Below are 22,500 nucleotides of genomic sequence, written 5' to 3'. Positions count from 1 at the left end.
TTACAGCACCTGGTATTCCCAGGCGGTCTCCCATCCAAGTACTAACCAGACCCGACCCTGCTTGGCTTCCGAGATCAGACGAGAGCGGGCGTGCTCAGGGTGGTGTGGCCGTAAGCGAGCGCTGACTCGATTCGAGAGCCACTTCAAGACTAATGTGGCAACGCCATGCCATCGGCGAACGCTTACAGAAAGGATGCATTTCTGGAAAAAAATTATATGAATAAATAATTAAATAATTAATTAAATGCTTACAGCACCTGGTATTCCCAGGCGGTCTCCCATCCAAGTACTAACCAGGCCCGACCCTGCTTGGCTTCCGAGATCAGACGAGAGCGGGCGTGCTCAGGGTGGTGTGGCCGTAAGCGAGCGCCGACTCGATTCGAGAGCCACTTCAAGACTAATGTGGCAACGCCATGCCATGTGCGAACGCTTACAGAAAGGATGCATTTCTGGAAAAAATTATATGAATAAATAATTAAATAATTAATTAAATGCTTACAGCACCTGGTATTCCCAGGCGGCTCCCATCCAAGTACTAACCAGGCCCGACCCTGCTTGGCTTCTGGGATCAGATGAGAGCGGGCGTGCTCAGGGTGGTGTGGCCGTAAGCGAGCGCTGACTTGATTCGAGAGCCACTTCAAGACTAATGTGGCAACGCCATGCCATCGGCGAACGCTTACAGAAAGGATGCATTTCTGGAAAAAATGTATATGAATAAATAATTAAATAATTAATTAAATAAAGAATTAAATGCTTACAGCACCTGGTATTCCCAGGCGGTCTCCCATCCAAGTACTAACCAGGCCCGACCCTGCTTGGCTTCCGAGATCAGACGAGAGCGGGCGTGCTCAGGACGGTGTGGCCGTAAGCGAGCGCTGACTCGATTCGAGAGCCACTTCAAGACTAATGTGGCAACGCCATGCCATCAGCGAACGCTTACAGAAAGGATGCATTTCTGGAAAAAATTTATATGAATAAATAATTAAATAATTAATTAAATAAAGAATTAAATGCTTACAGCACCTGGTATTCCCAGGCGGTCTCCCATCCAAGTACTAACCAGACCCGACCCTGCTTGGCTTCCGAGATCAGACGAGAGCGGGCGTGCTCAGGGTGGTGTGGCCATAAGCGAGCGCTGACTCAATTCGAGAGCCACTTCAAGACTAATGTGGCAACGCCATGCCATCGGCGAACGCTTACAGAAAGGATGCATTTCTGGAAAAAAATTATATGAAAAAATAATTAAATAATTAATTAAATGCTTACAGCACCTGGTATTCCCAGGCGGTCTCCCATCCAAGTACTAACCAGGCCCGACCCTGCTTGGCTTCCGAGATCAGACGAGAGCGGGCGTGCTCAGGGTGGTGTGGCCGTAAGCGAGCGCTAACTCGATTAGAGAGCCACTTTAAGACTAATGTGGCAACGCCATGCCATGTGCGAACGCTTACAGAAAGGATGCATTTCTGGAAAAAATTATATGAATAAATAATTAAAAAATTAATTAAATGCTTACAGCACCTGGTACTCCCAGGCGGTCTCCCATCCAAGTACTAACCAGGCCCGACCCTGCTTGGCTTCCGAGATCAGACGAGAGCGGGCGTGCTCAGGGTGGTGTGGCCATGAAGCGAGCGCTGACTCAATTCGAGAGCCACTTCAAGACTAATGTGGCAACGCCATGCCATCGGCGAACGCTTACAGAAAGGATGCATTTCTGGAAAAAAATTATATGAATAAATAATTAAATAATTAATTAAATGCTTACAGCACCTGGTATTCCCAGGCGGTCTCCCATCCAAGTACTAACCAGACCCGACCCTGCTTGGCTTCCGAGATCAGACGAGAGCGGGCGTGCTCAGGGTGGTGTGGCCGTAAGCGAGCGCTGACTCGATTCGAGAGCCACTTCAAGACTAATGTGGCAACGCCATGCCATCGGCGAACGCTTACAGAAAGGATGCATTTCTGGAAAAAAATTATATGAATAAATAATTAAATAATTAATTAAATGCTTACAGCACCTGGTATTCCCAGGCGGTCTCCCATCCAAGTACTAACCAGGCCCGACCCTGCTTGGCTTCCGAGATCAGACGAGAGCGGGCGTGCTCAGGGTGGTGTGGCCGTAAGCGAGCGCTGACTCGATTCGAGAGCCACTTCAAGACTAATGTGGCAACGCCATGCCATGTGCGAACGCTTACAGAAAGGATGCATTTCTGGAAAAAATTATATGAATAAATAATTAAATAATTAATTAAATGCTTACAGCACCTGGTATTCCCAGGCGGCTCCCATCCAAGTACTAACCAGGCCCGACCCTGCTTGGCTTCTGGGATCAGATGAGAGCGGGCGTGCTCAGGGTGGTGTGGCCGTAAGCGAGCGCTGACTTGATTCGAGAGCCACTTCAAGACTAATGTGGCAACGCCATGCCATCGGCGAACGCTTACAGAAAGGATGCATTTCTGGAAAAAATGTATATGAATAAATAATTAAATAATTAATTAAATAAAGAATTAAATGCTTACAGCACCTGGTATTCCCAGGCGGTCTCCCATCCAAGTACTAACCAGGCCCGACCCTGCTTGGCTTCCGAGATCAGACGAGAGCGGGCGTGCTCAGGACGGTGTGGCCGTAAGCGAGCGCTGACTCGATTCGAGAGCCACTTCAAGACTAATGTGGCAACGCCATGCCATCGGCGAACGCTTACAGAAAGGATGCATTTCTGGAAAAAATTTATATGAATAAATAATTAAATAATTAATTAAATAAAGAATTAAATGCTTACAGCACCTGGTATTCCCAGGCGGTCTCCCATCCAAGTACTAACCAGACCCGACCCTGCTTGGCTTCCGAGATCAGACGAGAGCGGGCGTGCTCAGGGTGGTGTGGCCGTAAGCGAGCGGTGACTCGATTCGAGAGCCACTTCAAGACTAATGTGGCAACGCCATTACATCGGCGAACGCTTACAGAAAGGATGCATTTCTGGAAAAAAATTATATGAATAAATAATTAATTAAATGCTTACAGCACCTGGTATTCCCAGGCGGTCTCCCATCCAAGTACTAACCAGGCCCGACCCTGCTTGGCTTCCGAGATCAGACGAGAGCGGGCGTGCTCAGGGTGGTGAGGCCGTAAGCGAGCGCTGACTCGATTCGAGAGCCACTTCAAGACTAATGTGGCAACGCCATGCCATCGGCGAACGCTTACAGAAAGGTTGCATTTCTGGAAAAAAATTATATTAATAAGTAATTAAATAATTAAGTAAATAAAGAATTAAATGCTTACAGCACCTGGTATTCCCAGGAGGTCTCCCATCCAAGTACTAACCAGGCCCGACCCTGTTTGGCTTCCGAGATCAGACGAGAGCGGGCGTGCTCAGGGTGGTGTGGCCGTAAGCGAGCGCTGACCCGATTCGAGAGCCACTTCAAGACTAATGTGGCAACGCCATGCCATCGGCGAACGCTTACAGAAAGGATGCATTTCTGGAAAAAAATTATATGAATAAATAATTAAATAATTAATTAAATAAAGAATTAAATGCTTACAGCACCTGGTATTCCCAGGCGGTCTCCCATCCAAGTACTAACCAGGCCCGACCCTGCTTGGCTTCCGAGATCAGACGAGAGCGGGCGTGCTCAGGGTGGTGTGGCCGTAAGCGAGCGCTGACTCGATTCGAGAGCCACTTCAAGACTAATGTGGCAACGCCATGCCATGTGCGAACGCTTACAGAAAGGATGCATTTCTGGAAAAAAATTATATGAATAAATAATTAAATAAATAATTAAATGCTTACAGCACCTGGTATTCCCAGGCGGTCTCCCATCCAAGTACTAACCAGGCCCGACCCTGCTTGGCTTCCGAGATCAGACGAGAGCGGGCGTGCTCAGGGTGGTGTGGCCGTAAGCGAGCGCTGACTCGATTCGAGAGCCACTTTAAGACTAATGTGGCAACCCCATGCCATGTGCGAACGCTTACAGAAAGGATGCATTTCTGGAAAAAATTATATGAATAAATAATTAAATAATTAATTAAATGCTTACAGCACCTGGTATTCCCAGGCGGTCTCCCATCCAAGTACTAACCAGGCCCGACCCTGCTTGGCTTCCGAGATCAGACGAGAGCGGGCGTGCTCAGGGTGGTGTGGCCATAAGCGAGCGCTGACTCAATTCGAGAGCCACTTCAAGACTAATGTGGCAACGCCATGCCATCGGCGAACGCTTACAGAAAGGATGCATTTCTGGAAAAAAAATATATGAATAAATAATTAAATAATTAATTAAATGCTTACAGCACCTGGTATTCCCAGGCGGTCTCCCATCCAAGTACTAACCAGGCCAGACCCTGCTTGGCTTCCGAGATCAGAGGAGAGCGGGCGTGCTCAGGGTGGTGTGGCCGTAAGCGAGCGCTGACTCAATTCGAGAGCCACTTCAAGATTAATGTGGCAACGCCATGCCATCGGCGAACGCTTACAGAAAGGATGCATTTCTGGAAAAAAAAATATATGAATAAATAATTAAATAAATAATTAAATGCTTACAGCACCTGGTATTCCCAGGCGGTCTCCCATCCAAGTACTAACCAGGCCCGACCCTGCTTGGCTTCGAGATCAGACGAGAGCGGGCGTGCTCAGGGTGGTGTGGCCGTAAGCGAGCGCTGACTCGATTCGAGAGCCACTTTAAGACTAATGTGGCAACGCCATGCCATCAACGAACGCTTACAGAAAGGATGCATTTCTGGAAAAAATTATATGAATAAATAATTAATTAAATGCTTACAGCACCTGGTATTCCCAGGCGGTCTCCCATCCAAGTACTAACCAGGCCCGACCCTGCTTGGCTTCCGAGATCAGACGAGAGCGGGCGTGCTCAGGGTGGTGAGGCCGTAAGCGAGCGCTGACTCGATTCGAGAGCCACTTCAAGACTAATGTGGCAACGCCATGCCATCGGCGAACGCTTACAGAAAGGTTGCATTTCTGGAAAAAAATTATATGAATAAGTAATTAAATAATTAAGTAAATAAAGAATTAAATGCTTACAGCACCTGGTATTCCCAGGAGGTCTCCCATCCAAGTACTAACCAGGCCCGACCCTGTTTGGCTTCCGAGATCAGACGAGAGCGGGCGTGCTCAGGGTGGTGTGGCCGTAAGCGAGCGCTGACCCGATTCGAGAGCCACTTCAAGACTAATGTGGCAACGCCATGCCATCGGCGAACGCTTACAGAAAGGATGCATTTCTGGAAAAAAATTATATGAATAAATAATTAAATAATTAATTAAATAAAGAATTAAATGCTTACAGCACCTGGTATTCCCAGGCGGTCTCCCATCCAAGTACTAACCAGGCCCGACCCTGCTTGGCTTCCGAGATCAGACGAGAGCGGGCGTGCTCAGGGTGGTGTGGCCGTAAGCGAGCGCCGACTCGATTCGAGAGCCACTTCAAGACTAATGTGGCAACGCCATGCCATGTGCGAACGCTTACAGAAAGGATGCATTTCTGGAAAAAATTATATGAATAAATAATTAAATAATTAATTAAATGCTTACAGCACCTGGTATTCCCAGGCGGTCTCCCATCCAAGTACTAACCAGGCCCGACCCTGCTTGGCTTCCGAGATCAGACGAGAGCGGGCGTGCTCAGGTTGGTGTGGCCATAAGCGAGCGCTGACTCGATTCGAGAGCCACTTCAAGACTAATGTGGCAACGCCATGCCATCGGCGAACGCTTACAAAAAGGATGCATTTCTGGAAAAAAATTATATGAATAAGTAATTAAATAATTAATTAAATAAATAAATAATTAAATGCTTACAGCACCTGGTATTCCCAGGCGGTCTCCCATCCAAGTACTAACCAGGCCCGACCCTGCTTGGCTTCCGAGATCAGACGAGAGCGGGCGTGCTCAGGGTGGTGTGGCCGTAAGCGAGCGCTAACTCGATTAGAGAGCCACTTTAAGACTAATGTGGCAACGCCATGCCATCGGCGAACGCTTACAGAAAGGATGCATTTCTGGAAAAAAATTATATGAATAAATAATTAAGTAATTAAATAAATGCTTACAGCACCTGGTATTCCCAGGCGGTCTCCCATCCAAGTACTAACCAGACCCGACCCTGCTTGGCTTCCGAGATCAGACGAGAGCGGGCGTGCTCAGGGTGGTGTGGCCGTAAGCGAGCGCTGACTCGATTCGAGAGCCACTTCAAGACTAATGTGGCAACGCCATGCCATCGGCGATCGCTTACAGAAAGGATGCATTTCTGGAAAAAAATTATATGAATAAATAATTAAATAATTAATTAAATGCTTACAGCACCTGGTATTCCCAGGCGGTCTCCCATCCAAGTACTAACCAGGCCCGACCCTGCTTGGCTTCCGAGATCAGACGAGAGCGGGCGTGCTCAGGGTGGTGTGGCCGTAAGCGAGCGCTGACTCGATTCGAGAGCCACTTCAAGACTAATGTGGCAACGCCATGCCATGTGCGAACGCTTACAGAAAGGATGCATTTCTGGAAAAAATTATATGAATAAATAATTAAATAATTAATTAAATGCTTACAGCACCTGGTATTCCCAGGCGGCTCCCATCCAAGTACTAACCAGGCCCGACCCTGCTTGGCTTCTGGGATCAGATGAGAGCGGGCGTGCTCAGGGTGGTGTGGCCGTAAGCGAGCGCTGACTTGATTCGAGAGCCACTTCAAGACTAATGTGGCAACGCCATGCCATCGGCGAACGCTTACAGAAAGGATGCATTTCTGGAAAAAATGTATATGAATAAATAATTAAATAATTAATTAAATAAAGAATTAAATGCTTACAGCACCTGGTATTCCCAGGCGGTCTCCCATCCAAGTACTAACCAGGCCCGACCCTGCTAGGCTTCCGAGATCAGACGAGAGCGGGCGTGCTCAGGACGGTGTGGCCGTAAGCGAGCGCTGACTCGATTCGAGAGCCACTTCAAGACTAATGTGGCAACGCCATGCCATCAGCGAACGCTTACAGAAAGGATGCATTTCTGGAAAAAATTTATATGAATAAATAATTAAATAATTAATTAAATAAAGAATTAAATGCTTACAGCACCTGGTATTCCCAGGCGGTCTCCCATCCAAGTACTAACCAGACCCGACCCTGCTTGGCTTCCGAGATCAGACGAGAGCGGGCGTGCTCAGGGTGGTGTGGCCATAAGCGAGCGCTGACTCAATTCGAGAGCCACTTCAAGACTAATGTGGCAACGCCATGCCATCGGCGAACGCTTACAGAAAGGATGCATTTCTGGAAAAAAATTATATGAAAAAATAATTAAATAATTAATTAAATGCTTACAGCACCTGGTATTCCCAGGCGGTCTCCCATCCAAGTACTAACCAGGCCCGACCCTGCTTGGCTTCCGAGATCAGACGAGAGCGGGCGTGCTCAGGGTGGTGTGGCCGTAAGCGAGCGCCGACTCGATTCGAGAGCCACTTCAAGACTAATGTGGCAACGCCATGCCATGTGCGAACGCTTACAGAAAGGATGCATTTCTGGAAAAAATTATATGAATAAATAATTAAATAATTAATTAAATGCTTACAGCACCTGGTATTCCCAGGCGGTCTCCCATCCAAGTACTAACCAGGCCCGACCCTGCTTGGCTTCCGAGATCAGACGAGAGCGGGCGTGCTCAGGTTGGTGTGGCCATAAGCGAGCGCTGACTCGATTCGAGAGCCACTTCAAGACTAATGTGGCAACGCCATGCCATCGGCGAACGCTTACAGAAAGGATGCATTTCTGGAAAAAAATTATATGAATAAGTAATTAAATAATTAATTAAATAAATAAATAATTAAATGCTTACAGCACCTGGTATTCCCAGGCGGTCTCCCATCCAAGTACTAACCAGGCCCGACCCTGCTTGGCTTCCGAGATCAGACGAGAGCGGGCGTGCTCAGGGTGGTGTGGCCGTAAGCGAGCGCTAACTCGATTAGAGAGCCACTTTAAGACTAATGTGGCAACGCCATGCCATGTGCGAACGCTTACAGAAAGGATGCATTTCTGGAAAAAATTATATGAATAAATAATTAAATAATTAATTAAATGCTTACAGCACCTGGTACTCCCAGGCGGTCTCCCATCCAAGTACTAACCAGGCCCGACCCTGCTTGGCTTCCGAGATCAGACGAGAGCGGGCGTGCTCAGGGTGGTGTGGCCATGAAGCGAGCGCTGACTCAATTCGAGAGCCACTTCAAGACTAATGTGGCAACGCCATGCCATCGGCGAACGCTTACAGAAAGGATGCATTTCTGGAAAAAAATTATATGAATAAATAATTAAATAATTAATTAAATGCTTACAGCACCTGGTATTCCCAGGCGGTCTCCCATCCAAGTACTAACCAGGCCCGACCCTGCTTGGCTTCCGAGATCAGACGAGAGCGGGCGTGCTCAGGGTGGTGTGGCCGTAAGCGAGCGCTGACTCGATTCGAGAGCCACTTCAAGACTAATGTGGCAACGCCATGCCATCGGCGAACGCTTACAGAAAGGATGCATTTCTGGAAAAAAATTATATGAATAAATAATTAAATAATTAATTAAATGCTTACAGCACCTGGTATTCCCAGGCGGTCTCCCATCCAAGTACTAACCAGGCCCGACCCTGCTTGGCTTCCGAGATCAGACGAGAGCGGGCGTGCTCAGGGTGGTGTGGCCGTAAGCGAGCGCTGACTCGATTCGAGAGCCACTTCAAGACTAATGTGGCAACGCCATGCCATGTGCGAACGCTTACAGAAAGGATGCATTTCTGGAAAAAATTATATGAATAAATAATTAAATAATTAATTAAATGCTTACAGCACCTGGTATTCCCAGGCGGCTCCCATCCAAGTACTAACCAGGCCCGACCCTGCTTGGCTTCTGGGATCAGATGAGAGCGGGCGTGCTCAGGGTGGTGTGGCCGTAAGCGAGCGCTGACTTGATTCGAGAGCCACTTCAAGACTAATGTGGCAACGCCATGCCATCGGCGAACGCTTACAGAAAGGATGCATTTCTGGAAAAAATGTATATGAATAAATAATTAAATAATTAATTAAATAAAGAATTAAATGCTTACAGCACCTGGTATTCCCAGGCGGTCTCCCATCCAAGTACTAACCAGGCCCGACCCTGCTTGGCTTCCGAGATCAGACGAGAGCGGGCGTGCTCAGGACGGTGTGGCCGTAAGCGAGCGCTGACTCGATTCGAGAGCCACTTCAAGACTAATGTGGCAACGCCATGCCATCGGCGAACGCTTACAGAAAGGATGCATTTCTGGAAAAAATTTATATGAATAAATAATTAAATAATTAATTAAATAAAGAATTAAATGCTTACAGCACCTGGTATTCCCAGGCGGTCTCCCATCCAAGTACTAACCAGACCCGACCCTGCTTGGCTTCCGAGATCAGACGAGAGCGGGCGTGCTCAGGGTGGTGTGGCCGTAAGCGAGCGGTGACTCGATTCGAGAGCCACTTCAAGACTAATGTGGCAACGCCATTACATCGGCGAACGCTTACAGAAAGGATGCATTTCTGGAAAAAAATTATATGAATAAATAATTAATTAAATGCTTACAGCACCTGGTATTCCCAGGCGGTCTCCCATCCAAGTACTAACCAGGCCCGACCCTGCTTGGCTTCCGAGATCAGACGAGAGCGGGCGTGCTCAGGGTGGTGAGGCCGTAAGCGAGCGCTGACTCGATTCGAGAGCCACTTCAAGACTAATGTGGCAACGCCATGCCATCGGCGAACGCTTACAGAAAGGTTGCATTTCTGGAAAAAAATTATATTAATAAGTAATTAAATAATTAAGTAAATAAAGAATTAAATGCTTACAGCACCTGGTATTCCCAGGAGGTCTCCCATCCAAGTACTAACCAGGCCCGACCCTGTTTGGCTTCCGAGATCAGACGAGAGCGGGCGTGCTCAGGGTGGTGTGGCCGTAAGCGAGCGCTGACCCGATTCGAGAGCCACTTCAAGACTAATGTGGCAACGCCATGCCATCGGCGAACGCTTACAGAAAGGATGCATTTCTGGAAAAAAATTATATGAATAAATAATTAAATAATTAATTAAATAAAGAATTAAATGCTTACAGCACCTGGTATTCCCAGGCGGTCTCCCATCCAAGTACTAACCAGGCCCGACCCTGCTTGGCTTCCGAGATCAGACGAGAGCGGGCGTGCTCAGGGTGGTGTGGCCGTAAGCGAGCGCTGACTCGATTCGAGAGCCACTTCAAGACTAATGTGGCAACGCCATGCCATGTGCGAACGCTTACAGAAAGGATGCATTTCTGGAAAAAAATTATATGAATAAATAATTAAATAAATAATTAAATGCTTACAGCACCTGGTATTCCCAGGCGGTCTTCTATCCAAGTACTAACCAGGCCCGACCCTGCTTGGCTTCCGAGATCAGACGAGAGCGGGCGTGCTCAGGGTGGTGTGGCCGTAAGCGAGCGCTGACTCGATTCGAGAGCCACTTTAAGACTAATGTGGCAACCCCATGCCATGTGCGAACGCTTACAGAAAGGATGCATTTCTGGAAAAAAATTATATGAATAAATAATTAAATAATTAATTAAATGCTTACAGCACCTGGTATTCCCAGGCGGTCTCCCATCCAAGTACTAACCAGGCCCGACCCTGCTTGGCTTCCGAGATCAGACGAGAGCGGGCGTGCTCAGGGTGGTGTGGCCATAAGCGAGCGCTGACTCAATTCGAGAGCCACTTCAAGACTAATGTGGCAACGCCATGCCATCGGCGAACGCTTACAGAAAGGATGCATTTCTGGAAAAAAATTATATGAATAAATAATTAAATAATTAATTAAATGCTTACAGCACCTGGTATTCCCAGGGGGTCTCCCATCCAAGTACTAACCAGGCCCGACCCTGCTTGGCTTCCGAGATCAGACGAGAGCGGGCGTGCTCAGGGTGGTGTGGCCGTAAGCGAGCGCTGACTCGATTCGAGAGCCACTTCAAGACTAATGTGGCAACGCCATGCCACGTGCGAACGCTTACAGAAAGGATGCATTTCTGGAAAAAAATTATATGAATAAATAATTAAATAATTAATTAAATGGTTACAGCACCTGGTATTCCCAGGCGGTCTCCCATCCAAGTACTAACCAGGCCCGACCCTGCTTGGCTTCCGAGATCAGACGAGAGCGGGCGTGCTCAGGGTGGTGTGGCCGTAAACGAGCGCTGACTCAATTCGAGAGCCACTTCAAGATTAATGTGGCAACGCCATGCCATCGGCGAACGCTTACAGAAAGGATGCATTTCTGGAAAAAAATTATATGAATAAATAATTAAATAATTAATTAAATGCTTACAGCACCTGGGATTCCCAGGCGGTCTCCCATCCAAGTACTAACCAGGCCCGACCCTGCTTGGCTTCCGAGATCAGACGAGAGCGGGCGTGCTCAGGGTGGTGTGGCCGTAAGAGAGCGCTGACTCGATTCGAGAGCCACTTCAAGACTAATGTGGCAACGCCATGCCATCGGCGAACGCTTACAGAATAGATGCATTTCTGGAAAAAAATTATATGAATAAATAATTAATTAAATGCTTACAGCACCTGGTATTCCCAGGCGGTCTCCCATCCAAGTACTAACCAGGCCCGACCCTGCTTGGCTTCCGAGATCAGACGAGAGCGGGCGTGCTCAGGGTGGTGTGGCCGTAAGCGAGCGCTGACTCGATTCGAGAGCCACTTCAAGACTAATGTGGCAACGCCATGCCATCGGCGAACACTTACAGAAAGGATGCATTTCTGGAAAAAATTTATATGAATAAATAATTAAATAATTAATTAAAAAAAAGAATTAAATGCTTACAGCACCTGGTATTCCCAGGCGGTCTCCCATCCAAGTACTAACCAGGCCCGACCCTGCTTGGCTTCCGAGATCAGACGAGAGCGGGCATGCTCAGGGTGGTGTGGCCATAAGCGAGCGCTGACTCAATTCGAGAGCCACTTCAAGACTAATGTGGCAACGCCATGCCATCGGCGAACGCTTACAGAAAGGATGCATTTCTGGAAAAAAATTATATGAAAAAATAATTAAATAATTAATTAAATGCTTACAGCACCTGGTATTCCCAGGCGGTCTCCCATCCAAGTACTAACCAGGCCCGACCCTGCTTGGCTTCCGAGATCAGACGAGAGCGGGCGTGCTCAGGGTGGTGTGGCCGTAAGCGAGCGCCGACTCGATTCGAGAGCCACTTCAAGATTAATGTGGCAACGCCATGCCATGTGCGAACGCTTACAGAAAGGATGCATTTCTGGAAAAAATTATATGAATAAATAATTAAATAATTAATTAAATGCTTACAGCACCTGGTATTCCCAGGCGGTCTCCCATCCAAGTACTAACCAGGCCCGACCCTGCTTGGCTTCCGAGATCAGACGAGAGCGGGCGTGCTCAGGGTGGTGTGGCCGTAAGCGAGCGCTGACTCGATTCGAGAGCCACTTCAAGACTAATGTGGCAACGCCATGCCATCGGCGAACGCTTACAGAAAGGATGCATTTCTGGAAAAAAAATTATAAGAATAAATAATTAAATAATTAATTAAATAAAGAATTAATTGCTTACAGCACCTGGTATTCCCAGGCGGTCTCCCATTCAAGTACTAACCAGGCCCGACCCTGCTTGGCTTCCGAGATCAGACGAGAGCGGGCGTGCTCAGGGTGGTGTGGCCGTAAGCGAGCGCTGACTCGATTCGAGAGCCACTTCAAGACTAATGTGGCAACGCCATGCCATCGGCGAACGCTTACAGAAAGGATGCATTTCTGGAAAAAAATTATATGAATAAATAATTAAATAATTAATTAAATAAAGAATTAAATGATTACAGCACCTGGTATTCCCAGGCGGTCTCCCATCCAAGTACTAACCAGGCCCGACCCTGCTTGGCTTCCGAGATCAGACGAGAGCGGGCGTGCTCAGGGTGGTGTGGCCGTAAGCGAGCGCTGACTCGATTCGAGAGCCACTTCAAGACTAATGTGGGAACGCCATGCCATCGGCGAACGCTTACAGAAAGGATGCATTTCTGGAAAAAATTATATGAATAAATAATTAATTAAATGCTTACAGCACCTGGTATTCCCAGGCGGTCTCCCATCCAAGTACTAACCAGGCCCGACCCTGCTTGGCTTCCGAGATCAGACGAGAGCGGGCGTGCTCAGGGTGGTGTGGCCGTAAGCGAGCGCTGACTCGATTCGAGAGCCACTTTAAGACTAATGTGGCAACGCCATGCCATGTGCGAACGCTTACAGAAAGGATGCATTTCTGGAAAAAATTATATGAATAAATAATTAAATAATTAATTGAATGCTTACAGCACCTGGTATTCCCAGGCGGTCTCCCATCCAAGTACTAACCAGGCCCGACCCTGCTTGGCTTCCGAGATCAGACGAGAGCGGGCGTGCTCAGGGTGGTGTGGCCATGAAGCGAGCATTGACTCAATTAGAGGGCACTTCAAGACTAATGTGGCAACGCCATGCCATCGGCGAACGCTTACAGAAAGGATGCATTTCTGGAAAAAAATTATATGAATAAATAATTAAATAATTAATTAAATGCTTACAGCACCTGGTATTCCCAGGCGGTCTCCCATCCAAGTACTAACCAGGCCCGACCCTGCTTGGCTTCCGAGATCAGACGAGAGCGGGCGTGCTCAGGGTGGTGTGGCCGTAAGCGAGCGCTGACTCGATTCGAGAGCCACTTCAAGACTAATGTGGCAACGCCATGCCATCGGCGAACGCTTACAGAAAGGATGCATTTCTGGAAAAAAATTATATGAATAAATAATTAAATAATTAATTAAATGCTTACAGCACCTGGTATTCCCAGGCGGTCTCCCATCCAAGTACTAACCAGGCCCGACCCTGCTTGGCTTCCGAGATCAGACGAGAGCGGGCGTGCTCAGGGTGGTGTGGCCGTAAGCGAGCGCTGACTCGATTCGAGAGCCACTTCAAGACTAATGTGGCAACGCCATGCCATGTGCGAACGCTTACAGAAAGGATTCATTTCTGGAAAAAATTATATGAATAAATAATTAAATAATTAATTAAATGCTTACAGCACCTGGTATTCCCAGGCGGTCTCCCATCCAAGTACTAACCAGGCCCGACCCTGCTTGGCTTCCGAGATCAGACGAGAGCGGGCGTGCTCAGGGTGGTGTGGCCGTAAGCGAGCGCTGACTCGATTCGAGAGCCACTTCAAGACTAATGTGGCAACGCCATGCCATGTGCGAACGCTTACAGAAAGGATGCATTTCTGGAAAAAAATTATATGAATAAATAATTAAATAAATAATTAAATGCTTACAGCACCTGGTATTCCCAGGCGGTCTCCCATCCAAGTACTAACCAGGCCCGACCCTGCTTGGCTTCCGAGATCAGACGAGAGCGGGCGTGCTCAGGGTGGTGTGGCCGTAAGCGAGCGCTGACTCGATTCGAGAGCCACTTTAAGACTAATGTGGCAACCCCATGCCATGTGCGAACGCTTACAGAAAGGATGCATTTCTGGAAAAAATTATATGAATAAATAATTAAATAATTAATTAAATGCTTACAGCACCTGGTATTCCCAGGCGGTCTCCCATCCAAGTACTAACCAGGCCCGACCCTGCTTGGCTTCCGAGATCAGACGAGAGCGGGCGTGCTCAGGGTGGTGTGGCCATAAGCGAGCGCTGACTCGATTCGAGAGCCACTTCAAGACTAATGTGGCAACGCCATGCCATGTGCGAACGCTTACAGAAAGGATTCATTTCTGGAAAAAATTATATGAATAAATAATTAATTAAATGCTTACAGCACCTGGTATTCCCAGGCGGTCTCCCATCCAAGTACTAACCAGGCCCGACCCTGCTTGGCTTCCGAGATCAGACGAGAGCGGGCGTGCTCAGGGTGGTGTGGCCGTAAGCGAGCGCTGACTCGATTCGAGAGCCACTTCAAGACTAATGTGGCAACGCCATGCCATGTGCGAACGCTTACAGAAAGGATGCATTTCTGGAAAAAATTATATGAATAAATAATTAAATAATTAATTAAATGCTTACAGCACCTGGTATTCCCAGGCGGTCTCCCATCCAAGTACTAACCAGGCCAGACCCTGCTTGGCTTCCGAGATCAGAGGAGAGCGGGCGTGCTCAGGGTGGTGTGGCCGTAAGCGAGCGCTGACTCAATTCGAGAGCCACTTCAAGATTAATGTGGCAACGCCATGCCATCGGCGAACGCTTACAGAAAGGATGCATTTCTGGAAAAAAAATATATGAATAAATAATTAAATAAATAATTAAATGCTTACAGCACCTGGTATTCCCAGGCGGTCTCCCATCCAAGTACTAACCAGGCCCGACCCTGCTTGGCTTCCGAGATCAGACGAGAGCGGGCGTGCTCAGGGTGGTGTGGCCGTAAGCGAGCGCTGACTCGATTCGAGAGCCACTTTAAGACTAATGTGGCAACGCCATGCCATCGGCGAACGCTTACAGAAAGGATGCATTTCTGGAAAAAAATATATATGAATAAATAATTAAATAATTAATTAAATGCTTACAGCACCTGGTATTCCCAGGCGGTCTCCCATCCAAGTACTAACCAGGCCCGACCCTGCTTGGCTTCCGAGATCAGACGAGAGCGGGCGTGCTCAGGGTGGTGTGGCCGTAAGCGAGCGCTGACTAGATTCGAGAGCCACTTCAAGACTAATGTGGCAACGCCATGCCATGTGCGAACGCTTACAGAAAGGATGCATTTCTGGAAAAAATTATATGAATAAATAATTAAATAATTAATTAAATGCTTACAGCACCTGGTATTCCCAGGCGGTCTCCCATCCAAGTACTAACCAGGCCCTACCCTGCTTGGCTTCCGAGATCAGACGAGAGCGGGTGTGCTCAGGGTGGTGTGGCCGTAAGCGAGCGCTGACTCGATTCGAGAGCCACTTCAAGACTAATGTGGCAACGCCATGCCATGTGCGAACGCTTACAGAAAGGATGCATTTCTGGAAAAAATTATATGAATAAATAATTAAATAATTAATTAAATGCTTACAGCACCTGGTATTCCCAGGCGGTCTCCCATCCAAGTACTAACCAGGCCCGACCCTGCTTGGCTTCCGAGATCAGACGAGAGCGGGCGTGCTCAGGGTGGTGTGGCCGTAAGCGAGCGCTGACTCGATTCGAGAGCCACTTCAAGATTATTGTGGCAACGCCATGCCATCGGCGAACGCTTACAGAAAGGATGCATTTCTGGAAAAAAATTATATGAATAAATAATTAAATAATTAATTAAATGCTTACAGCACCTGGGATTCCCAGGCGGTCTCCCATCCAAGTACTAACCAGGCCCGACCCTGCTTGGCTTCCGAGATCAGACGAGAGCGGGCATGCTCAGGGTGGTGTGGCCGTAAGCGAGCGCTGACTCGATTCGAGAGCCACTTCAAGACTAATGTGGCAACGCCATGCCATCGGCGAACGCTTACAGAAAGGATGCATTTCTGGAAAAAATTGTATGAATAAATAATTAATTAAATGCTTACAGCACCTGGTATTCCCAGGCGGTCTACCATCCAAGTACTAACCAGGCCCGACCCTGCTTGGCTTCTGAGATCAGACGAGAGCGGGCGTGCTCAGGGTGGTGTGGCCGTAAGCGAGCGCTGACTTGATTCGAGAGCCACTTCAAGACTAATGTGGCAACGCCATGCCATCGGCGAACGCTTACAGAAAGGATGCATTTCTGGAAAAAATGTATATGAATAAATAATTAAATAATTAATTAAATAAAGAATTAAATGCTTACAGCACCTGGTATTCCCAGGCGGTCTCCCATCCAAGTACTAACCAGGCCCGACCCTGCTTGGCTTCCGAGATCAGACGAGAGCGGGCGTGCTCAGGACGGTGTGGCCGTAAGCGAGCGCTGACTCGATTCGAGAGCCACTTCAAGACTAATGTGGCAACGCCATGCCATCAGCGAACGCTTACAGAAAGGATGCATTTCTGGAACAAAATTATATGAATAAATAATTAAATAATTAATTAAATAAAGAATTAAATGCTTACAGCACCTGGTATTCCCAGGCGGTCTCCCATCCAAGTACTAACCAGGCCCGACCCTGCTTGGCTTCCGAGATCAGACGAGAGCGGGGGTGCTCAGGGTGGTGTGGCCGTAAGCGAGCGGTGACTCGATTCGAGAGCCACTTCAAGACTAATGTGGCAACGCCATTACATCGGCGAACGCTTACAGAAAGGATGCATTTCTGGAAAAAAATTATATGAATAAATAATTAAATAATTAATTAAATAAAGAATTAAATGCTTACAGCACCTGGTATTCCCAGGCGGTCTCCCATCCAAGTACTAACCAGGCCCGACCCTGCTTGGCTTCCGAGATCAGACGAGAGCGGGCGTGCTCAGGGTGGTGTGGCCGTAAGCGAGCACTGATTCGATTCGAGAGCCACTTCAAGACTAATGTGGCAACGCCATGCCATCGGCGAACGCTTACAGAAAGGATGCATTTCTGGAAAAAATTATATGAATAAATAATTAAATAATTAATTAAATGCTTACAGCACCTGGTATTCCCAGGCGGTCTCCCATCCAAGTACTAACCAGGCCCGACCCTGCTTGGCTTCCGAGATCAGACGAGAGCGGGCGTGCTCAGGGTGGTGTGGCCGTAAGCGAGCGGTGACTCGATTCGAGAGCCACTTCAAGACTAATGTGGCAACGCCATTACATCGGCGAACGCTTACAGAAAGGATGCATTTCTGGAAAAAAATTATATGAATAAATAATTAAATAAATAATTAAATGCTTACAGCACCTGGTATTCCCAGGCGGTCTCCCATCCAAGTACTAACCAGGCCCGACCCTGCTTGGCTTCCGAGATCAGACGAGAGCGGGCGTGCTCAGGGTGGTGTGGCCGTAAGCGAGCGCTGACTCGATTCGAGAGCCACTTTAAGACTAATGTGGCAACCCCATGCCATGTGCGAACGCTTACAGAAAGGATGCATTTCTGGAAAAAATTATATGAATAAATAATTAAATAATTAATTAAATGCTTACAGCACCTGGTATTCCCAGGCGGTCTCCCATCCAAGTACTAACCAGGCCCGACCCTGCTTGGCTTCCGAGATCAGACGAGAGCGGGCGTGCTCAGGGTGGTGTGGCCATAAGCGAGCGCTGACTCGATTCGAGAGCCACTTCAAGACTAATGTGGCAACGCCATGCCATCGGCGAACGCTTACAGAAAGGATGCATTTCTGGAAAAAAATTATATGAATAAATAATTAAATAATTAATTAAATGCTTACAGCACCTGGTATTCCCAGGCGGTCTCCCATCCAAGTACTAACCAGGCCCGACCCTGCTTGGCTTCCGAGATCAGACGAGAGCGGGCGTGCTCAGGGTGGTGTGGCCGTAAGCGAGCGCTGACTCGATTCGAGGGCCACTTCAAGACTAATGTGGCAACGCCATGCCACGTGCGAACGCTTACAGAAAGGATGCATTTCTGGAAAAAATTATATGAATAAATAATTAAATAATTAATTAAATGGTTACAGCACCTGGTATTCCCAGGCGGTCTCCCATCCAAGTACTAACCAGGCCCGACCCTGCTTGGCTTCCGAGATCAGACGAGAGCGGGCGTGCTCAGGGTGGTGTGGCCGTAAACGAGCGCTGACTCAATTCGAGAGCCACTTCAAGATTAATGTGGCAACGCCATGCCATCGGCGAACGCTTACAGAAAGGATGCATTTCTGGAAAAAAATTATATGAATAAATAATTAAATAATTAATTAAATGCTTACAGCACCTTGGATTCCCAGGCGGTCTCCCATCCAAGTACTAACCAGGCCCGACCCTGCTTGGCTTCCGAGATCAGACGAGAGCGGGCGTGCTCAGGGTGGTGTGGCCGTAAGCGAGCGCTGACTCGATTCGAGAGCCACTTCAAGACTAATGTGGCAACGCCATGCCATCGGCGAACGCTTACAGAAAGGATGCATTTCTGGGAAAAATTATATGAATAAATAATTAATTAAATGCTTACAGCACCTGGTATTCCCAGGCGGTCTCCCATCCAAGTACTAACCAGGCCCGACCCTGCTTGGCTTCCGAGATCAGACGAGAGCGGGCGTGCTCAGGGTGGTGTGGCCGTAAGCGAGCGCTGATTCGATTCGAGAGCCACTTCAAGACTAATGTGGCAACGCCATGCCATCGGCGAACACTTACAGAAAGGATGCATTTCTGGAAAAAATTTATATGAATAAATAATTAAATAATTAATTAAATAAAGAATTAAATGCTTACAGCACCTGGTATTCCCAGGCGGTCTCCCATCCAAGTACTAACCAGGCCCGACCCTGCTTGGCTTCCGAGATCAGACGAGAGCGGGCATGCTCAGGGTGGTGTGGCCATAAGCGAGCGCTGACTCAATTCGAGAGCCACTTCAAGACTAATGTGGCAACGCCATGCCATCGGCGAACGCTTACAGAAAGGATGCATTTCTGGAAAAAAATTATATGAAAAAATAATTAAATAATTAATTAAATGCTTACAGCACCTGGTACTCCCAGGCGGTCTCCCATCCAAGTACTAACCAGGCCCGACCCTGCTTGGCTTCCGAGATCAGACGAGAGCGGGCGTGCTCAGGGTGGTGTGGCTGTAAGCGAGCGCCGACTCGATTCGAGAGCCACTTCAAGACTAATGTGGCAACGCCATGCCATGTGCGAACGCTTACAGAAAGGATGCATTTCTGGAAAAAATTATATGAATAAATAATTAAATAATTAATTAAATGCTTACAGCACCTGGTATTCCCAGGCGGTCTCCCATCCAAGTACTAACCGGGCCCGACCCTGCTTGGCTTCCGAGATCAGACGAGAGCGGGCGTGCTCAGGTTGGTGTGGCCATAAGCGAGCGCTGACTCGATTCGAGAGCCACTTCAAGACTAATGTGGCAACGCCATGCCATCGGCGAACGCTTACAGAAAGGATGCATTTCTGGAAAAAAATTATATGAATAAGTAATTAAATAATTAATTAAATAAATAAATAATTAAATGCTTACAGCACCTGGTATTCCCAGGCGGTCTCCCATCCAAGTACTAACCAGGCCCGACCCTGCTTGGCTTCCGAGATCAGACGAGAGCGGGCGTGCTCAGGGTGGTGTGGCCGTAAGCGAGTGCTAACTCGATTCGAGAGCCACTTTAAGACTAATGTGGCAACGCCATGCCATGTGCGAACGCTTACAGAAAGGATGCATTTCTGGAAAAAATTATATGAATAAATAATTAAATAATTAATTAAATGCTTACAGCACCTGGTATTCCCAGGCGGTCTCCCATCCAAGTACTAACCAGGCCCGACCCTGCTTGGCTTCCGAGATCAGACGAGAGCGGGCGTGCTCAGGGTGGTGTGGCCATGAAGCGAGCGCTGACTCAATTCGAGAGCCACTTCAAGACTAATGTGGCAACGCCATGCCATCGGCGAACGCTTACAGAAAGGATGCATTTCTGGAAAAAAATTATATGAATAAATAATTAAATAATTAATTAAATGCTTACAGCACCTGGTATTCCCAGGCGGTCTCCCATCCAAGTACTAACCAGGCCCGACCCTGCTTGGCTTCCGAGATCAGACGAGAGCGGGCGTGCTCAGGGTGGTGTGGCCGTAAGCGAGCGCTGACTCGATTCGAGAGCCACTTCAAGACTAATGTGGCAACGCCATGCCATCGGCGAACGCTTACAGAAAGGATGCATTTCTGGAAAAAAATTATATGAATAAATAATTAAATAATTAATTAAATGCTTACAGCACCTGGTATTCCCAGGCGGTCTCCCATCCAAGTACTAACCAGGCCCGACCCTGCTTGGCTTCCGAGATCAGACGAGAGCGGGCGTGCTCAGGGTGGTGTGGCCGTAAGCGAGCGCTGACTCGATTCGAGAGCCACTTCAAGACTAATGTGGCAACGCCATGCCATGTGCGAACGCTTACAGAAAGGATGCATTTCTGGAAAAAATTATATGAATAAATAATTAAATAATTAATTAAATGCTTACAGCACCTGGTATTCCCAGGCGGCTCCCATCCAAGTACTAACCAGGCCCGACCCTGCTTGGCTTCCGAGATCAGACGAGAGCGGGCGTGCTCAGGGTGGTGTGGCCGTAAGCGAGCGCTGACTCAATTCGAGAGCCACTTCAAGATTAATGTGGCAACGCCATGCCATCGGCGAACGCTTACAGAAAGGATGCATTTCTGGAAAAAAAATATATGAATAAATAATTAAATAAATAATTAAATGCTTACAGCACCTGGTATTCCCAGGCGGTCTCCCATCCAAGTATTAACCAGGCCCGACCCTGCTTGGCTTCCGAGACCAGACGAGAGCGGGCGTGCTCAGGGTGGTGTGGCCGTAAGCGAGCGCTGACTCGATTCGAGAGCCACTTTAAGACTAATGTGGCAACGCCATGCCATGTGCGAACGCTTACAGAAAGGATGCATTTCTGGAAAAAATTATATGAATAAATAATTAAATAAAGAATTAAATGCTTACAGCACCTGGTATTCCCAGGCGGTCTCCCATCCAAGTACTAACCAGGCCCGACCCTGCTTGGCTTCCGAGATCAGACGAGAGCGGGCGTGCTCAGGGTGGTGTGGCCATAAGCGAGCGCTGACTCGATTCGAGAGCCACTTCAAGACTAAAGTGGCAACGCCATGCCATCGGCGAACGCTTACAGAAAGGATGCATTTCTGGAAAAAAATTATATGAATAAATAATTAAATAATTAATTAAATGCTTACAGCACCTGGTATTCCCAGGCGGTCTCCCATCCAAGTACTAACCAGGCCCGACCCTGCTTGGCTTCCGAGATCAGACGAGAGCGGGCGTGCTCAGGGTGGTGTGGCCGTAAGCGAGCGCTGACTCGATTCGAGAGCCACTTCAAGACTAATGTGGCAACGCCATGCCATCGGCGAACGCTTACAGAAAGGATGCATTTCTGGAAAAAAATTATATGAAAAAATAATTAAATAATTAATTAAATGCTTACAGCACCTGGTATTCCCAGGCGGTCTCCCATCCAAGTACTAACCAGGCCCGACCCTGCTTGGCTTCCGAGATCAGACGAGAGCGGGCGTGCTCAGGGTGGTGTGGCTGTAAGCGAGCGCCGACTCGATTCGAGAGCCACTTCAAGACTAATGTGGCAACGCCATGCCATGTGCGAACGCTTACAGAAAGGATGCATTTCTGGAAAAAATTATATGAATAAATAATTAAATAATTAATTAAATGCTTACAGCACCTGGTATTCCCAGGCGGTCTCCCATCCAAGTACTAACCAGGCCCGACCCTGCTTGGCTTCCGAGATCAGACGAGAGCGGGCGTGCTCAGGTTGGTGTGGCCATAAGCGAGCGCTGACTCGATTCGAGAGCCACTTCAAGACTAATGTGGCAACGCCATGCCATCGGCGAACGCTTACAGAAAGGATGCATTTCTGGAAAAAAATTATATGA

The 22,500-nt window shown here is 48.0% G+C and overlaps 73 non-coding genes and 17 pseudogenes across 73 annotated transcripts in view; all 90 read right to left on the bottom strand.

The window, feature by feature from the left end:
• Window positions 1-116, bottom strand: part of LOC141358039 (5S ribosomal RNA) — a 119-nt gene extending 3 nt beyond the window's left edge. The window contains exon 1 of the ribosomal RNA XR_012364528.1: window positions 1-116. This exon is cut by the window's left edge and continues 3 nt beyond it. This is a non-coding gene — a ribosomal RNA (5S ribosomal RNA).
• Window positions 117-245: 129 nt separating this feature from the next.
• On the bottom strand, window positions 246-364 carry LOC141355216 (5S ribosomal RNA). Its single transcript, XR_012361643.1, has one exon. It is a non-coding gene; the product is annotated as a 5S ribosomal RNA (ribosomal RNA).
• A 128-nt stretch (window positions 365-492) lies between these two features.
• LOC141354206 (5S ribosomal RNA) lies at window positions 493-610 on the bottom strand (annotated as a pseudogene).
• Window positions 611-751: 141 nt separating this feature from the next.
• On the bottom strand, window positions 752-870 carry LOC141357685 (5S ribosomal RNA). The gene has a single exon (XR_012364172.1). It is a non-coding gene; the product is annotated as a 5S ribosomal RNA (ribosomal RNA).
• Window positions 871-1,011: 141 nt separating this feature from the next.
• On the bottom strand, window positions 1,012-1,130 carry LOC141358617 (5S ribosomal RNA). Its single transcript, XR_012365114.1, has one exon. It is a non-coding gene; the product is annotated as a 5S ribosomal RNA (ribosomal RNA).
• A 129-nt stretch (window positions 1,131-1,259) lies between these two features.
• Window positions 1,260-1,378, bottom strand: LOC141355215 (5S ribosomal RNA). The gene has a single exon (XR_012361642.1). It is a non-coding gene; the product is annotated as a 5S ribosomal RNA (ribosomal RNA).
• Window positions 1,379-1,506: 128 nt separating this feature from the next.
• LOC141354217 (5S ribosomal RNA) lies at window positions 1,507-1,625 on the bottom strand (annotated as a pseudogene).
• Window positions 1,626-1,755: 130 nt separating this feature from the next.
• LOC141358038 (5S ribosomal RNA) lies at window positions 1,756-1,874 on the bottom strand. The gene has a single exon (XR_012364527.1). It is a non-coding gene; the product is annotated as a 5S ribosomal RNA (ribosomal RNA).
• Window positions 1,875-2,003: 129 nt separating this feature from the next.
• On the bottom strand, window positions 2,004-2,122 carry LOC141355214 (5S ribosomal RNA). The gene has a single exon (XR_012361641.1). It is a non-coding gene; the product is annotated as a 5S ribosomal RNA (ribosomal RNA).
• Window positions 2,123-2,250: 128 nt separating this feature from the next.
• LOC141354205 (5S ribosomal RNA) lies at window positions 2,251-2,368 on the bottom strand (annotated as a pseudogene).
• A 141-nt stretch (window positions 2,369-2,509) lies between these two features.
• LOC141357684 (5S ribosomal RNA) lies at window positions 2,510-2,628 on the bottom strand. The gene has a single exon (XR_012364171.1). It is a non-coding gene; the product is annotated as a 5S ribosomal RNA (ribosomal RNA).
• A 141-nt stretch (window positions 2,629-2,769) lies between these two features.
• On the bottom strand, window positions 2,770-2,888 carry LOC141358036 (5S ribosomal RNA). The gene has a single exon (XR_012364525.1). It is a non-coding gene; the product is annotated as a 5S ribosomal RNA (ribosomal RNA).
• A 121-nt stretch (window positions 2,889-3,009) lies between these two features.
• On the bottom strand, window positions 3,010-3,128 carry LOC141357850 (5S ribosomal RNA). The gene has a single exon (XR_012364339.1). It is a non-coding gene; the product is annotated as a 5S ribosomal RNA (ribosomal RNA).
• Window positions 3,129-3,269: 141 nt separating this feature from the next.
• Window positions 3,270-3,388, bottom strand: LOC141357183 (5S ribosomal RNA). The gene has a single exon (XR_012363665.1). It is a non-coding gene; the product is annotated as a 5S ribosomal RNA (ribosomal RNA).
• Window positions 3,389-3,529: 141 nt separating this feature from the next.
• Window positions 3,530-3,648, bottom strand: LOC141355213 (5S ribosomal RNA). The gene has a single exon (XR_012361640.1). It is a non-coding gene; the product is annotated as a 5S ribosomal RNA (ribosomal RNA).
• A 129-nt stretch (window positions 3,649-3,777) lies between these two features.
• On the bottom strand, window positions 3,778-3,896 carry LOC141355212 (5S ribosomal RNA). The gene has a single exon (XR_012361639.1). It is a non-coding gene; the product is annotated as a 5S ribosomal RNA (ribosomal RNA).
• A 128-nt stretch (window positions 3,897-4,024) lies between these two features.
• On the bottom strand, window positions 4,025-4,143 carry LOC141357303 (5S ribosomal RNA). Its single transcript, XR_012363788.1, has one exon. It is a non-coding gene; the product is annotated as a 5S ribosomal RNA (ribosomal RNA).
• A 129-nt stretch (window positions 4,144-4,272) lies between these two features.
• On the bottom strand, window positions 4,273-4,391 carry LOC141353899 (5S ribosomal RNA; annotated as a pseudogene).
• A 130-nt stretch (window positions 4,392-4,521) lies between these two features.
• LOC141354094 (5S ribosomal RNA) lies at window positions 4,522-4,639 on the bottom strand (annotated as a pseudogene).
• Window positions 4,640-4,759: 120 nt separating this feature from the next.
• LOC141357849 (5S ribosomal RNA) lies at window positions 4,760-4,878 on the bottom strand. Its single transcript, XR_012364338.1, has one exon. It is a non-coding gene; the product is annotated as a 5S ribosomal RNA (ribosomal RNA).
• A 141-nt stretch (window positions 4,879-5,019) lies between these two features.
• LOC141357182 (5S ribosomal RNA) lies at window positions 5,020-5,138 on the bottom strand. Its single transcript, XR_012363664.1, has one exon. It is a non-coding gene; the product is annotated as a 5S ribosomal RNA (ribosomal RNA).
• Window positions 5,139-5,279: 141 nt separating this feature from the next.
• LOC141355211 (5S ribosomal RNA) lies at window positions 5,280-5,398 on the bottom strand. The gene has a single exon (XR_012361638.1). It is a non-coding gene; the product is annotated as a 5S ribosomal RNA (ribosomal RNA).
• A 128-nt stretch (window positions 5,399-5,526) lies between these two features.
• Window positions 5,527-5,645, bottom strand: LOC141353589 (5S ribosomal RNA). The gene has a single exon (XR_012360685.1). It is a non-coding gene; the product is annotated as a 5S ribosomal RNA (ribosomal RNA).
• A 145-nt stretch (window positions 5,646-5,790) lies between these two features.
• LOC141355210 (5S ribosomal RNA) lies at window positions 5,791-5,909 on the bottom strand. The gene has a single exon (XR_012361637.1). It is a non-coding gene; the product is annotated as a 5S ribosomal RNA (ribosomal RNA).
• Window positions 5,910-6,038: 129 nt separating this feature from the next.
• Window positions 6,039-6,157, bottom strand: LOC141358035 (5S ribosomal RNA). The gene has a single exon (XR_012364524.1). It is a non-coding gene; the product is annotated as a 5S ribosomal RNA (ribosomal RNA).
• Window positions 6,158-6,286: 129 nt separating this feature from the next.
• LOC141355209 (5S ribosomal RNA) lies at window positions 6,287-6,405 on the bottom strand. Its single transcript, XR_012361636.1, has one exon. It is a non-coding gene; the product is annotated as a 5S ribosomal RNA (ribosomal RNA).
• A 128-nt stretch (window positions 6,406-6,533) lies between these two features.
• Window positions 6,534-6,651, bottom strand: LOC141354204 (5S ribosomal RNA; annotated as a pseudogene).
• A 141-nt stretch (window positions 6,652-6,792) lies between these two features.
• Window positions 6,793-6,911, bottom strand: LOC141353872 (5S ribosomal RNA; annotated as a pseudogene).
• Window positions 6,912-7,052: 141 nt separating this feature from the next.
• Window positions 7,053-7,171, bottom strand: LOC141358616 (5S ribosomal RNA). Its single transcript, XR_012365113.1, has one exon. It is a non-coding gene; the product is annotated as a 5S ribosomal RNA (ribosomal RNA).
• Window positions 7,172-7,300: 129 nt separating this feature from the next.
• Window positions 7,301-7,419, bottom strand: LOC141355208 (5S ribosomal RNA). The gene has a single exon (XR_012361635.1). It is a non-coding gene; the product is annotated as a 5S ribosomal RNA (ribosomal RNA).
• A 128-nt stretch (window positions 7,420-7,547) lies between these two features.
• On the bottom strand, window positions 7,548-7,666 carry LOC141353588 (5S ribosomal RNA). Its single transcript, XR_012360684.1, has one exon. It is a non-coding gene; the product is annotated as a 5S ribosomal RNA (ribosomal RNA).
• A 145-nt stretch (window positions 7,667-7,811) lies between these two features.
• LOC141355207 (5S ribosomal RNA) lies at window positions 7,812-7,930 on the bottom strand. The gene has a single exon (XR_012361634.1). It is a non-coding gene; the product is annotated as a 5S ribosomal RNA (ribosomal RNA).
• Window positions 7,931-8,058: 128 nt separating this feature from the next.
• On the bottom strand, window positions 8,059-8,177 carry LOC141354216 (5S ribosomal RNA; annotated as a pseudogene).
• A 130-nt stretch (window positions 8,178-8,307) lies between these two features.
• LOC141355206 (5S ribosomal RNA) lies at window positions 8,308-8,426 on the bottom strand. Its single transcript, XR_012361633.1, has one exon. It is a non-coding gene; the product is annotated as a 5S ribosomal RNA (ribosomal RNA).
• A 129-nt stretch (window positions 8,427-8,555) lies between these two features.
• On the bottom strand, window positions 8,556-8,674 carry LOC141355205 (5S ribosomal RNA). Its single transcript, XR_012361632.1, has one exon. It is a non-coding gene; the product is annotated as a 5S ribosomal RNA (ribosomal RNA).
• Window positions 8,675-8,802: 128 nt separating this feature from the next.
• LOC141354203 (5S ribosomal RNA) lies at window positions 8,803-8,920 on the bottom strand (annotated as a pseudogene).
• A 141-nt stretch (window positions 8,921-9,061) lies between these two features.
• LOC141357683 (5S ribosomal RNA) lies at window positions 9,062-9,180 on the bottom strand. The gene has a single exon (XR_012364170.1). It is a non-coding gene; the product is annotated as a 5S ribosomal RNA (ribosomal RNA).
• A 141-nt stretch (window positions 9,181-9,321) lies between these two features.
• On the bottom strand, window positions 9,322-9,440 carry LOC141358034 (5S ribosomal RNA). The gene has a single exon (XR_012364523.1). It is a non-coding gene; the product is annotated as a 5S ribosomal RNA (ribosomal RNA).
• A 121-nt stretch (window positions 9,441-9,561) lies between these two features.
• On the bottom strand, window positions 9,562-9,680 carry LOC141357848 (5S ribosomal RNA). The gene has a single exon (XR_012364337.1). It is a non-coding gene; the product is annotated as a 5S ribosomal RNA (ribosomal RNA).
• Window positions 9,681-9,821: 141 nt separating this feature from the next.
• On the bottom strand, window positions 9,822-9,940 carry LOC141357181 (5S ribosomal RNA). Its single transcript, XR_012363663.1, has one exon. It is a non-coding gene; the product is annotated as a 5S ribosomal RNA (ribosomal RNA).
• Window positions 9,941-10,081: 141 nt separating this feature from the next.
• Window positions 10,082-10,200, bottom strand: LOC141355204 (5S ribosomal RNA). The gene has a single exon (XR_012361631.1). It is a non-coding gene; the product is annotated as a 5S ribosomal RNA (ribosomal RNA).
• A 129-nt stretch (window positions 10,201-10,329) lies between these two features.
• LOC141353814 (5S ribosomal RNA) lies at window positions 10,330-10,448 on the bottom strand (annotated as a pseudogene).
• Window positions 10,449-10,577: 129 nt separating this feature from the next.
• On the bottom strand, window positions 10,578-10,696 carry LOC141357302 (5S ribosomal RNA). The gene has a single exon (XR_012363787.1). It is a non-coding gene; the product is annotated as a 5S ribosomal RNA (ribosomal RNA).
• Window positions 10,697-10,825: 129 nt separating this feature from the next.
• LOC141356908 (5S ribosomal RNA) lies at window positions 10,826-10,944 on the bottom strand. Its single transcript, XR_012363380.1, has one exon. It is a non-coding gene; the product is annotated as a 5S ribosomal RNA (ribosomal RNA).
• Window positions 10,945-11,073: 129 nt separating this feature from the next.
• On the bottom strand, window positions 11,074-11,192 carry LOC141357831 (5S ribosomal RNA). Its single transcript, XR_012364318.1, has one exon. It is a non-coding gene; the product is annotated as a 5S ribosomal RNA (ribosomal RNA).
• Window positions 11,193-11,321: 129 nt separating this feature from the next.
• On the bottom strand, window positions 11,322-11,440 carry LOC141358086 (5S ribosomal RNA). Its single transcript, XR_012364575.1, has one exon. It is a non-coding gene; the product is annotated as a 5S ribosomal RNA (ribosomal RNA).
• Window positions 11,441-11,561: 121 nt separating this feature from the next.
• On the bottom strand, window positions 11,562-11,680 carry LOC141355203 (5S ribosomal RNA). Its single transcript, XR_012361630.1, has one exon. It is a non-coding gene; the product is annotated as a 5S ribosomal RNA (ribosomal RNA).
• A 142-nt stretch (window positions 11,681-11,822) lies between these two features.
• On the bottom strand, window positions 11,823-11,941 carry LOC141358145 (5S ribosomal RNA). Its single transcript, XR_012364633.1, has one exon. It is a non-coding gene; the product is annotated as a 5S ribosomal RNA (ribosomal RNA).
• A 129-nt stretch (window positions 11,942-12,070) lies between these two features.
• LOC141355202 (5S ribosomal RNA) lies at window positions 12,071-12,189 on the bottom strand. The gene has a single exon (XR_012361629.1). It is a non-coding gene; the product is annotated as a 5S ribosomal RNA (ribosomal RNA).
• Window positions 12,190-12,317: 128 nt separating this feature from the next.
• LOC141355200 (5S ribosomal RNA) lies at window positions 12,318-12,436 on the bottom strand. The gene has a single exon (XR_012361627.1). It is a non-coding gene; the product is annotated as a 5S ribosomal RNA (ribosomal RNA).
• Window positions 12,437-12,578: 142 nt separating this feature from the next.
• LOC141357355 (5S ribosomal RNA) lies at window positions 12,579-12,697 on the bottom strand. The gene has a single exon (XR_012363842.1). It is a non-coding gene; the product is annotated as a 5S ribosomal RNA (ribosomal RNA).
• A 141-nt stretch (window positions 12,698-12,838) lies between these two features.
• On the bottom strand, window positions 12,839-12,957 carry LOC141357485 (5S ribosomal RNA). Its single transcript, XR_012363972.1, has one exon. It is a non-coding gene; the product is annotated as a 5S ribosomal RNA (ribosomal RNA).
• Window positions 12,958-13,077: 120 nt separating this feature from the next.
• On the bottom strand, window positions 13,078-13,196 carry LOC141355199 (5S ribosomal RNA). The gene has a single exon (XR_012361626.1). It is a non-coding gene; the product is annotated as a 5S ribosomal RNA (ribosomal RNA).
• Window positions 13,197-13,324: 128 nt separating this feature from the next.
• On the bottom strand, window positions 13,325-13,443 carry LOC141354146 (5S ribosomal RNA; annotated as a pseudogene).
• Window positions 13,444-13,572: 129 nt separating this feature from the next.
• LOC141355198 (5S ribosomal RNA) lies at window positions 13,573-13,691 on the bottom strand. The gene has a single exon (XR_012361625.1). It is a non-coding gene; the product is annotated as a 5S ribosomal RNA (ribosomal RNA).
• Window positions 13,692-13,820: 129 nt separating this feature from the next.
• LOC141355197 (5S ribosomal RNA) lies at window positions 13,821-13,939 on the bottom strand. Its single transcript, XR_012361624.1, has one exon. It is a non-coding gene; the product is annotated as a 5S ribosomal RNA (ribosomal RNA).
• Window positions 13,940-14,067: 128 nt separating this feature from the next.
• Window positions 14,068-14,186, bottom strand: LOC141355196 (5S ribosomal RNA). The gene has a single exon (XR_012361623.1). It is a non-coding gene; the product is annotated as a 5S ribosomal RNA (ribosomal RNA).
• Window positions 14,187-14,315: 129 nt separating this feature from the next.
• On the bottom strand, window positions 14,316-14,434 carry LOC141355195 (5S ribosomal RNA). The gene has a single exon (XR_012361622.1). It is a non-coding gene; the product is annotated as a 5S ribosomal RNA (ribosomal RNA).
• Window positions 14,435-14,562: 128 nt separating this feature from the next.
• Window positions 14,563-14,681, bottom strand: LOC141357301 (5S ribosomal RNA). The gene has a single exon (XR_012363786.1). It is a non-coding gene; the product is annotated as a 5S ribosomal RNA (ribosomal RNA).
• Window positions 14,682-14,801: 120 nt separating this feature from the next.
• Window positions 14,802-14,920, bottom strand: LOC141355194 (5S ribosomal RNA). Its single transcript, XR_012361621.1, has one exon. It is a non-coding gene; the product is annotated as a 5S ribosomal RNA (ribosomal RNA).
• Window positions 14,921-15,048: 128 nt separating this feature from the next.
• LOC141353898 (5S ribosomal RNA) lies at window positions 15,049-15,167 on the bottom strand (annotated as a pseudogene).
• A 129-nt stretch (window positions 15,168-15,296) lies between these two features.
• Window positions 15,297-15,415, bottom strand: LOC141355193 (5S ribosomal RNA). Its single transcript, XR_012361620.1, has one exon. It is a non-coding gene; the product is annotated as a 5S ribosomal RNA (ribosomal RNA).
• A 130-nt stretch (window positions 15,416-15,545) lies between these two features.
• LOC141355192 (5S ribosomal RNA) lies at window positions 15,546-15,664 on the bottom strand. The gene has a single exon (XR_012361619.1). It is a non-coding gene; the product is annotated as a 5S ribosomal RNA (ribosomal RNA).
• Window positions 15,665-15,792: 128 nt separating this feature from the next.
• On the bottom strand, window positions 15,793-15,911 carry LOC141357115 (5S ribosomal RNA). Its single transcript, XR_012363594.1, has one exon. It is a non-coding gene; the product is annotated as a 5S ribosomal RNA (ribosomal RNA).
• A 128-nt stretch (window positions 15,912-16,039) lies between these two features.
• LOC141355191 (5S ribosomal RNA) lies at window positions 16,040-16,158 on the bottom strand. Its single transcript, XR_012361618.1, has one exon. It is a non-coding gene; the product is annotated as a 5S ribosomal RNA (ribosomal RNA).
• Window positions 16,159-16,287: 129 nt separating this feature from the next.
• LOC141357837 (5S ribosomal RNA) lies at window positions 16,288-16,406 on the bottom strand. Its single transcript, XR_012364325.1, has one exon. It is a non-coding gene; the product is annotated as a 5S ribosomal RNA (ribosomal RNA).
• A 120-nt stretch (window positions 16,407-16,526) lies between these two features.
• On the bottom strand, window positions 16,527-16,645 carry LOC141353861 (5S ribosomal RNA; annotated as a pseudogene).
• A 141-nt stretch (window positions 16,646-16,786) lies between these two features.
• LOC141357682 (5S ribosomal RNA) lies at window positions 16,787-16,905 on the bottom strand. Its single transcript, XR_012364169.1, has one exon. It is a non-coding gene; the product is annotated as a 5S ribosomal RNA (ribosomal RNA).
• A 141-nt stretch (window positions 16,906-17,046) lies between these two features.
• On the bottom strand, window positions 17,047-17,165 carry LOC141357205 (5S ribosomal RNA). The gene has a single exon (XR_012363688.1). It is a non-coding gene; the product is annotated as a 5S ribosomal RNA (ribosomal RNA).
• Window positions 17,166-17,306: 141 nt separating this feature from the next.
• Window positions 17,307-17,425, bottom strand: LOC141355189 (5S ribosomal RNA). Its single transcript, XR_012361616.1, has one exon. It is a non-coding gene; the product is annotated as a 5S ribosomal RNA (ribosomal RNA).
• A 128-nt stretch (window positions 17,426-17,553) lies between these two features.
• On the bottom strand, window positions 17,554-17,672 carry LOC141355188 (5S ribosomal RNA). The gene has a single exon (XR_012361615.1). It is a non-coding gene; the product is annotated as a 5S ribosomal RNA (ribosomal RNA).
• A 129-nt stretch (window positions 17,673-17,801) lies between these two features.
• Window positions 17,802-17,920, bottom strand: LOC141355187 (5S ribosomal RNA). The gene has a single exon (XR_012361614.1). It is a non-coding gene; the product is annotated as a 5S ribosomal RNA (ribosomal RNA).
• A 128-nt stretch (window positions 17,921-18,048) lies between these two features.
• Window positions 18,049-18,167, bottom strand: LOC141357300 (5S ribosomal RNA). Its single transcript, XR_012363785.1, has one exon. It is a non-coding gene; the product is annotated as a 5S ribosomal RNA (ribosomal RNA).
• Window positions 18,168-18,296: 129 nt separating this feature from the next.
• LOC141355186 (5S ribosomal RNA) lies at window positions 18,297-18,415 on the bottom strand. Its single transcript, XR_012361613.1, has one exon. It is a non-coding gene; the product is annotated as a 5S ribosomal RNA (ribosomal RNA).
• Window positions 18,416-18,543: 128 nt separating this feature from the next.
• Window positions 18,544-18,662, bottom strand: LOC141357830 (5S ribosomal RNA). The gene has a single exon (XR_012364317.1). It is a non-coding gene; the product is annotated as a 5S ribosomal RNA (ribosomal RNA).
• A 129-nt stretch (window positions 18,663-18,791) lies between these two features.
• On the bottom strand, window positions 18,792-18,910 carry LOC141353580 (5S ribosomal RNA). The gene has a single exon (XR_012360676.1). It is a non-coding gene; the product is annotated as a 5S ribosomal RNA (ribosomal RNA).
• A 120-nt stretch (window positions 18,911-19,030) lies between these two features.
• LOC141355185 (5S ribosomal RNA) lies at window positions 19,031-19,149 on the bottom strand. The gene has a single exon (XR_012361612.1). It is a non-coding gene; the product is annotated as a 5S ribosomal RNA (ribosomal RNA).
• A 141-nt stretch (window positions 19,150-19,290) lies between these two features.
• LOC141358144 (5S ribosomal RNA) lies at window positions 19,291-19,409 on the bottom strand. Its single transcript, XR_012364632.1, has one exon. It is a non-coding gene; the product is annotated as a 5S ribosomal RNA (ribosomal RNA).
• A 129-nt stretch (window positions 19,410-19,538) lies between these two features.
• On the bottom strand, window positions 19,539-19,657 carry LOC141357403 (5S ribosomal RNA). The gene has a single exon (XR_012363890.1). It is a non-coding gene; the product is annotated as a 5S ribosomal RNA (ribosomal RNA).
• Window positions 19,658-19,785: 128 nt separating this feature from the next.
• LOC141353742 (5S ribosomal RNA) lies at window positions 19,786-19,904 on the bottom strand (annotated as a pseudogene).
• A 145-nt stretch (window positions 19,905-20,049) lies between these two features.
• On the bottom strand, window positions 20,050-20,168 carry LOC141355184 (5S ribosomal RNA). Its single transcript, XR_012361611.1, has one exon. It is a non-coding gene; the product is annotated as a 5S ribosomal RNA (ribosomal RNA).
• A 128-nt stretch (window positions 20,169-20,296) lies between these two features.
• On the bottom strand, window positions 20,297-20,415 carry LOC141354145 (5S ribosomal RNA; annotated as a pseudogene).
• A 130-nt stretch (window positions 20,416-20,545) lies between these two features.
• LOC141355183 (5S ribosomal RNA) lies at window positions 20,546-20,664 on the bottom strand. Its single transcript, XR_012361610.1, has one exon. It is a non-coding gene; the product is annotated as a 5S ribosomal RNA (ribosomal RNA).
• Window positions 20,665-20,793: 129 nt separating this feature from the next.
• Window positions 20,794-20,912, bottom strand: LOC141355182 (5S ribosomal RNA). Its single transcript, XR_012361609.1, has one exon. It is a non-coding gene; the product is annotated as a 5S ribosomal RNA (ribosomal RNA).
• A 128-nt stretch (window positions 20,913-21,040) lies between these two features.
• Window positions 21,041-21,158, bottom strand: LOC141353918 (5S ribosomal RNA; annotated as a pseudogene).
• A 129-nt stretch (window positions 21,159-21,287) lies between these two features.
• LOC141353784 (5S ribosomal RNA) lies at window positions 21,288-21,406 on the bottom strand (annotated as a pseudogene).
• A 128-nt stretch (window positions 21,407-21,534) lies between these two features.
• LOC141357298 (5S ribosomal RNA) lies at window positions 21,535-21,653 on the bottom strand. The gene has a single exon (XR_012363783.1). It is a non-coding gene; the product is annotated as a 5S ribosomal RNA (ribosomal RNA).
• A 129-nt stretch (window positions 21,654-21,782) lies between these two features.
• On the bottom strand, window positions 21,783-21,901 carry LOC141355181 (5S ribosomal RNA). The gene has a single exon (XR_012361608.1). It is a non-coding gene; the product is annotated as a 5S ribosomal RNA (ribosomal RNA).
• Window positions 21,902-22,030: 129 nt separating this feature from the next.
• Window positions 22,031-22,149, bottom strand: LOC141357003 (5S ribosomal RNA). Its single transcript, XR_012363475.1, has one exon. It is a non-coding gene; the product is annotated as a 5S ribosomal RNA (ribosomal RNA).
• A 128-nt stretch (window positions 22,150-22,277) lies between these two features.
• LOC141353587 (5S ribosomal RNA) lies at window positions 22,278-22,396 on the bottom strand. Its single transcript, XR_012360683.1, has one exon. It is a non-coding gene; the product is annotated as a 5S ribosomal RNA (ribosomal RNA).
• Window positions 22,397-22,500: the final 104 nt, after the last annotated feature.

The sequence above is a fragment of the Misgurnus anguillicaudatus genome, chromosome 21 (assembly GCF_027580225.2).
Source record: "Misgurnus anguillicaudatus chromosome 21, ASM2758022v2, whole genome shotgun sequence".
NCBI classification, from domain to species: domain Eukaryota; kingdom Metazoa; phylum Chordata; class Actinopteri; order Cypriniformes; family Cobitidae; genus Misgurnus; species Misgurnus anguillicaudatus.
Note: the sequence above shows the minus strand (reverse complement) of the source record. Positions and strands in the feature narration are given on the sequence as shown.